We start from the raw sequence: 6,471 nt of genomic DNA, 5'->3' as shown, positions 1-6,471 counted from the left end.
AAGTTGATCCGGTAATACCAGCTTGTCAAAGTCTGAGAGGCATTTATACTTCCAGCTGACCCCTTGCCTCTGAGCTCCCACCAAGGTCATCCCACTGCCTCCCCCCGCCTCCAGGAGGCAAGACACATCCACTTTAGAAACCACCGCACTCGATGGCCTTTGGTGGGTGGCACTGTGGGTTAAACCACAGAGCCTAGGACTTGCCAATCAGAAGGTCGGCGGTTCGAATCCCTGCGACAGAGTGAGCTCCCGTTGCTCGGTCCCTGCTCCTGTCAACTTAGCAGTTTGAAAGCACATTTAAAGTGCAAGTAGATAAATATGTACCACTCCAGCGGTAAGGTAAACAGCGTTGTCGTGCGCTGCTCTGGTTCGCCAGAAGCGGCTTAGTCCTGCTGACCACATGACCCGGAAGCTGTACACTGGCTCCCTCGGCCAGGAAAGTGAGATGAGGGCGGCAACCCCAGAGTTGGCCACGACTGGACCTAATGGGACGCAGGTGGCGCTGTGGGTTAAAGCCTCAGCGCCTAGGACTTGCCGATCGAAAGGTCGGCGGTTCGAATCCCTGCGGCGGGGTGCGCTCCCGCTGCTTGGTCCCAGCACCTGCCAACCTAGCAGTTCGAAAGCACCTCCGGGTGCAAGTAGATAAATAGGGACCGCTTACCAGCGGGAAGGTAAATGGCGTTTCCGTGTGCGGCTCTGGCTCGCCAGATGCAGCTTTGTCACGCTGGCCACGTGACCCGGAAGTGTCTCCGGACAGCCCTGGCCTCTTGAGTGAGATGGGCGCACAACCCCAGAGTCTGTCAAGACTGGCCTGTATGGGCAGGGGTACCTTTACCTTTACCTATGACTCGCCAGTGGGGGGGGGAGCCCTCATAGTCACGCTGTACCCCACCCCCTTGTGCTGCATGGGGGGGCACCCCATTTAGCTCCCAGCAGTAAAGGGAGCTGCCTCCAGTCCTTGCACATACACAAAATACACTTGGCGTGCAGACGGTTCAATCCCGGGGGGCTGGGAGAGTCACTGTGGAAAGCTGCTGCCAGTCAGTGTAGACAACACTGGGCTAGATGGACTGGCAGTCTGGGAGATGGCAGCTTCCTGTGTTCCTAATTCTCCCTCTTCACAGCTTTCTCCAGCTGTGTGTTGAGGAATTGGGGGGAGGGGGCCAGCCATGCTCCCAGCTCCTCCGCGCTGGCCACTGTTCCTCCTGCCTTGGGGCTGGGAGGTTGACATCCTGCTCCTTAAATTACAGAACCTCCTTGGGCTGTAATTTCCTCCTGGTTTTGTCCCAAGGGGCCCCAGGCCGGCAGCGGTTGTGCCAGGCAATAACTGCCTTTGTGGTCTTTGGTCTTCTAATTCTGGAAATGGCAATTTAATTCCAAATATATCACACTGTGTTTTGAGCTGCTGCTGCAATGTGTGGGTTTCTTGGGCCTTGGAAATGCAGCCAGCCACATAGCTAAGCTGCAAACCTAGTTCTGCCCCTTTTAGGAACCATAGACAACCTGCCTGTCCTTCCTGCCTCGACCTTCCTGTCTGCACTATGGGGATAATAATACTGGCCTGCTTAATAGCATTAAGAGGATTACGTGTCTGGCATGCTTTGCACAGCAACATATTGGTGCAGGATGCGTGCCTGGGCCTCCTCTCCCCAGAGTGGGGGCCACAAAGGCCATAGCTCAGCAGCTACTACGCAGCATGCAGAAGGTGCCAGGTTCAATCTCTCGTTAAAAGAGATCCTGTACCGGGTCCCTCTCCACTTGAGACCCTGAAGATCCATTGCAGAGTAGCCTGGAATCCTGGGCACTTTGGCTTACCCCTCTCAGAGCTACAATTCCCCACGCCTGTAAACTACAGTTCCCGGCATTCTTGGGGTTAGGGGAAGGGGGAATGCACAGCGTGCACAGAGGTGCCTGGGTGCTGTCGTGCAGGGTTAGAAATTTCTTGTAGAGAGCAAGGAAGGGAAGAAAAGCTTCCCTGTGCCAGCAGGTAGCCTTTGACCATCTATGACGGCTCGCCTGTGTGCCCCAGCCTTTGCCCTCTCCTTGTGTGTGTAATCTCCTGTTTATAGGCAGGAACGCGGCCCTTTGGACTCTGGCCTGGCCTGTGGGTTCTGCCCTCCCAGGGTGTATCCAGCCACCGCCTTCAGGTTCCTCTTCCACATTTGCCAGATGCTTCACCTCTGAGTCACCTGCCAGGCAGACCTGGGTGGAACAGCTTTCGATTTTTGCGTAGTGCAAAGGTGGTATTCCTGCAGTCGGCATACTCCTTTGCATTCCAGTTCCTTGCCATCTTGATCCCTCGCCCCACGAAAGATTAACAATTTTAAAAATATGAGCTCTGGAGGCAGTTTTCACGTTCTGTTGAAATGGATCAGGTCTCAGGTGCTAAAGAAGACCCTTCTCTGCCCAAGACTCTGGGGAGCAGCTGCTGGTCAGAGCAGGCAACACTGGGCCAGAAGGACCAAAGGTCTGGTTAAACCAGCATCCTAGATTCCTAAAATCAGGGGATCTGTAAAACCAATGCAGGAAGGTTGTTTCAGACAAGCTTTGAAATCCTGCCTTGCAATGGGGTGAGACTAGATGAGCCTTGGGTGTCCCTTCCAAGTCTACAGCTCTATGATGCTATTTTCTGGAGCCAAAGGAGTGACGTGGGAGCCTGTTAGAGCAGCAAAGACAGAAGGTGTGTTTGCAGCGGGTTGTGTCTGGGGGGAATTCAAATCTCTCTCCAAGAAAATCCTAGGCCACTGCTGATACAAAGTTCATTGAATGAGGAAACGGAACGAAGCAGCTCCACCCAGTCGCTTTGCGGTCAATCTTCTTTCCCTTGCAGAATTATACCACAGCACAGGTTGCATCTTGTCGCAGGATGCATCCAGAAGAGCCCATTCAAAGGATGCGCAATCTCCTGTCTGTCTCCTGGCACAATCGTAAATCCTCAAGGGTGCAAAATCAACTAGCGGTCAGCTGGCTTCTGGGCCCGATCCAAGATGCTCACATTAGTGTTTAAAGCCCTAAACTACTGAGGCCCCCAATGCCTCCTTGCCTACAGACCCTCTCAGGGGTTAAGATCTCCCTTGATAGTTCTCTTGCCCTCTGTGACAGACACTAAATGATTACAGCTATTTTGAATTTAAATCCCAGCCTTCTTCCCGAGTGGGGATTCGAACCCTGGTCTCAGTCCAGGACTGTAGACCACACTCAATGCTCGGTGGCTCCAGCGGTCTGACTCTGCCTGAAACATCTTCCTGCATCTCTATAATTTGTCGCGTGGTGTTTATAGGAACGGTCAGAGCGGGACCCACCTTCTTGCCCAAGCAGGCGTTCAAAGACCCACTGTTTCCGATGTGCAGAGTGGTCTTGTCGCAACCCAGAGTGCTTTTCTCCCTGACCCAGGCATTGGAGGCCAGTGGGCTTAAGAGGCAGATGGGGATCCTGTTCTGGAAAAGAAGGGTGTCTCTGCTTCCTGCCATCCCGGCTCTTAGGAACTGGGGCAAAAGGCTCTGCCTTAATCGGTGACCCACATACAGCCCCAGACAACAGGGGCTTAGACAAGGAGATGGCTGGTAAATCAATCCTGCCCGGAGGCTCAGGACCCCTCCCTCCCTCCCCCGCCCCCCAACATGGGAAGAAAGGGGGGAATGGTTCTTTGGAGCCTCTGACAAGCATTCAAATGGGGGCAGGGAGGCGGGGGATAAAACCTCCGCTCTTGAAAGGCGAACTAAAAAAGGCCTCCCCCCCCCTTTTTCTGTGGTGCAAAAGTGATAATTTCCCCCCAGTGATGGAGCTTCTGTAGAAGTAGTCGATACAGCTCTCCCCCTGTAATTGTCAAGAAATTGGTGCATTAATGTACAGAGAATGCGGTTGCTTTCAATTCCACTCTGCACCCACCCCCAATTATATCACGCAAAAGTCATTTGCAAACTGTCTGTGCCAGCAAACTCCCCCTTTCTTTTTTTAACTTTAGGGGGGATCCAGATTCACAACCAGCCGCTTGGAAGAGTGTTGGAAGGGGTCAGAAAATGATTTCCTCTTTTCTCCACCCCAAAATTCTCCAGCGTCACCAGCTGGAACTCAGTGTAGTCCCCCCCCCTCCTTCATCATTTCCCAAAATTCACAGCCAGCAGCAGCTGTGCAGGGCTTGAAATCCCAGCACCTAATTAGCCGGATCTGTAATTAAGGTGCACTTTGCTGAGAGCTGGGTGCTAATTCACAGCAGATGGAGGTGAGGACGGGAAGGAAATGACTGCCTGGTGTGATGAAGGAGGGAGAAATGGATGAGGCCTGTCTTCCCAGCGTAATAACAATTCCAGCATTTTCCAGGGAGGGGGTGGGATGGAGAAGGGCAAAGATTTGGCATTAGAGATGCCAGCCTCTGCTTGGGAAGCAAATAGCCACCCAAAGCCCAAGGAGGCCAGCAAGGCGCAAGGGTTTCGTAGAAGAGGGCAAACTTCCCTTGCCAAGAGCCCCTCTCTCGCTTTGCCTCTGCCCCCCCTCCTGTTTTGCAGAGACGCCCTCTTCCCCCAAATCTGTCTGAGCACCCTGGTCCCATGTCTGCCCTGCTAATCTCCCAATTGCATTAGAGGGGTCCTGCCTTTAGGCTGATTACCAGTACTGTAACCTGTCTGTATCACCATATATCTGAGCTGATCCTTCCCCACCCAGATCCCGATTACCTCCAAAGGGCTGGTCCTTTTCAAAATCCTTTTATGGCCTGAATACTTGAGCGGTGGAAGCCTCCTGGTGGTCTCATCATCTAACAGGGTGGGTTGAGCAGCAAGTTCGCCTCCCTCCTCCCCAATTTTATTCCCACAACTGCCCTGCAAGGTAGGTTAGGCTGAGAGAGGCAGTGACTGGCCCAAGGTCACCCAGCACAGGGTAGATTTATTTGAACCCTGGTCTCCCAGGTCCTAGTCCATCAATCTGGTCACTGCCCCAGAAGGCTTAATTTTGAAAGCCCCAACCCCCTCAGTCTATAACTTCTAAAGTACTTTGCAGAATGGTTGATCCTGCTGTTTCTCAGCTCTCTGAATTTCATAATATAGTGGTACCTTGGGTTACAGACGCTTCAGGTTACAGACTCCGCTAACCCAGAAATAGTACCTTGGGTTAAGAACTTTGCTTCAGGATGAGAACAGAAATTGCGAGCCAGCAGCGCGGCGGCAGTGGGAGGCCCCATTAGCTAAAGTGGTGCTTCAGGTTAAGAAGAGTTTCAGGTTAAGAACAGACCTCTGGAACGACTTAAGTACTTAACCCGAGGTACCACTGTAATAATAATAATAATAATAATAATAATAATAATAATAATTTTAAAATTACATTTGTAACAAAAAGAACAACAAACATCACATATCCAAACAGGAGCTGTAAAAAGGCCAAGACTGGAATTTCTGTTGCAGTAACATATGCAGTAAGTGAGCTGGTGTGAAGCCAACAGAACATGCCAAGCCATAGAAGAATGTTGGCAAATTAATCAAACTGCAGGAAAAAAATAATAATAAATCACGATGTTATAAAAAATGAGCCAAAGCCAAAATTAGAGTGCAAAATCTTGACTAATGCTTTGAGTTGGATTGATAGACTAGCAATAGATAAACCTTAATTCAGAATATGAATATGACTTTTAAATTGTTGTTGTTGTTTTAATTGAATGCTGTCTTGCTAAGGCAGCTGGTGGTGCGTCTCCTCTGAGCAGAGAGACTTAGCTGTGCCACGTAGAGGCTGCTGCCTGGGGCGATGTGCCCCTTGGTGCCCTAAAGCCCGATTAGCATCATCCAATCACGAGGCTATTTTTAAAGCTGCTAACTAGGCAACATGGGCCAGGCCATGGGGGGCATCCTTGGGGCAGAGCCTGGGGCTCTTGCTGCTGCAGTCCAGCTTCCAGGGGGGGTTAAAGCCCTTGCTGAAAGCGGCCCAAGGTTGTTGCTAGCCTGGCAAGTCCTTTATCAGTTGTTATCCCATTTCTAGGGACTCGGGTGGCACTGTGGATTAAACCACAGAGCCTAGGACTTGCTGATCAGAAGGTCGGCGGTTTGAATCCCCTTGATGGAGTGAGCTCCCGTTGCTCAGTCCCTGCTCCTGCCAACCTAGCAGTTCAAAAGCACGTCAAAGTGCAAGTAGATAAATAGGTACCGCTCCAGCGGGAAGGTAAACAGCGTTTCTGTGCGCTGCTCTGGTTCGCCAGAAGCGGCTTAGTCCTGCTGGCCACATGACCAGGAAGCTATACGCCGTCTCCCTTGGCCAGTAAAGCGAGATGAGTGCCACAACCCCAGAGTCGTCCGCGACTGGACCTAATGGTCAGGGGTCCCTTTACCTTTACCTATCCCATTTCTACCCCAGCTTTCCTCTAGGCTCAAGGTGGCATCCACAATTCTCTCTCCATTTCACGTAAGAACGCAAGCTCAGCCTCTCTGCATCAGGCCCCTGGCCCGTCTAGTCCAGCATCCTGTTCTCACAGTGGCCGTATATTCCTAG

The sequence above is a fragment of the Podarcis melisellensis genome (assembly GCF_964234715.1).
Source record: "Podarcis melisellensis genome assembly, chromosome: 15".
Taxonomy (NCBI): domain Eukaryota; kingdom Metazoa; phylum Chordata; class Lepidosauria; order Squamata; family Lacertidae; genus Podarcis; species Podarcis melisellensis.
Note: the sequence above shows the minus strand (reverse complement) of the source record.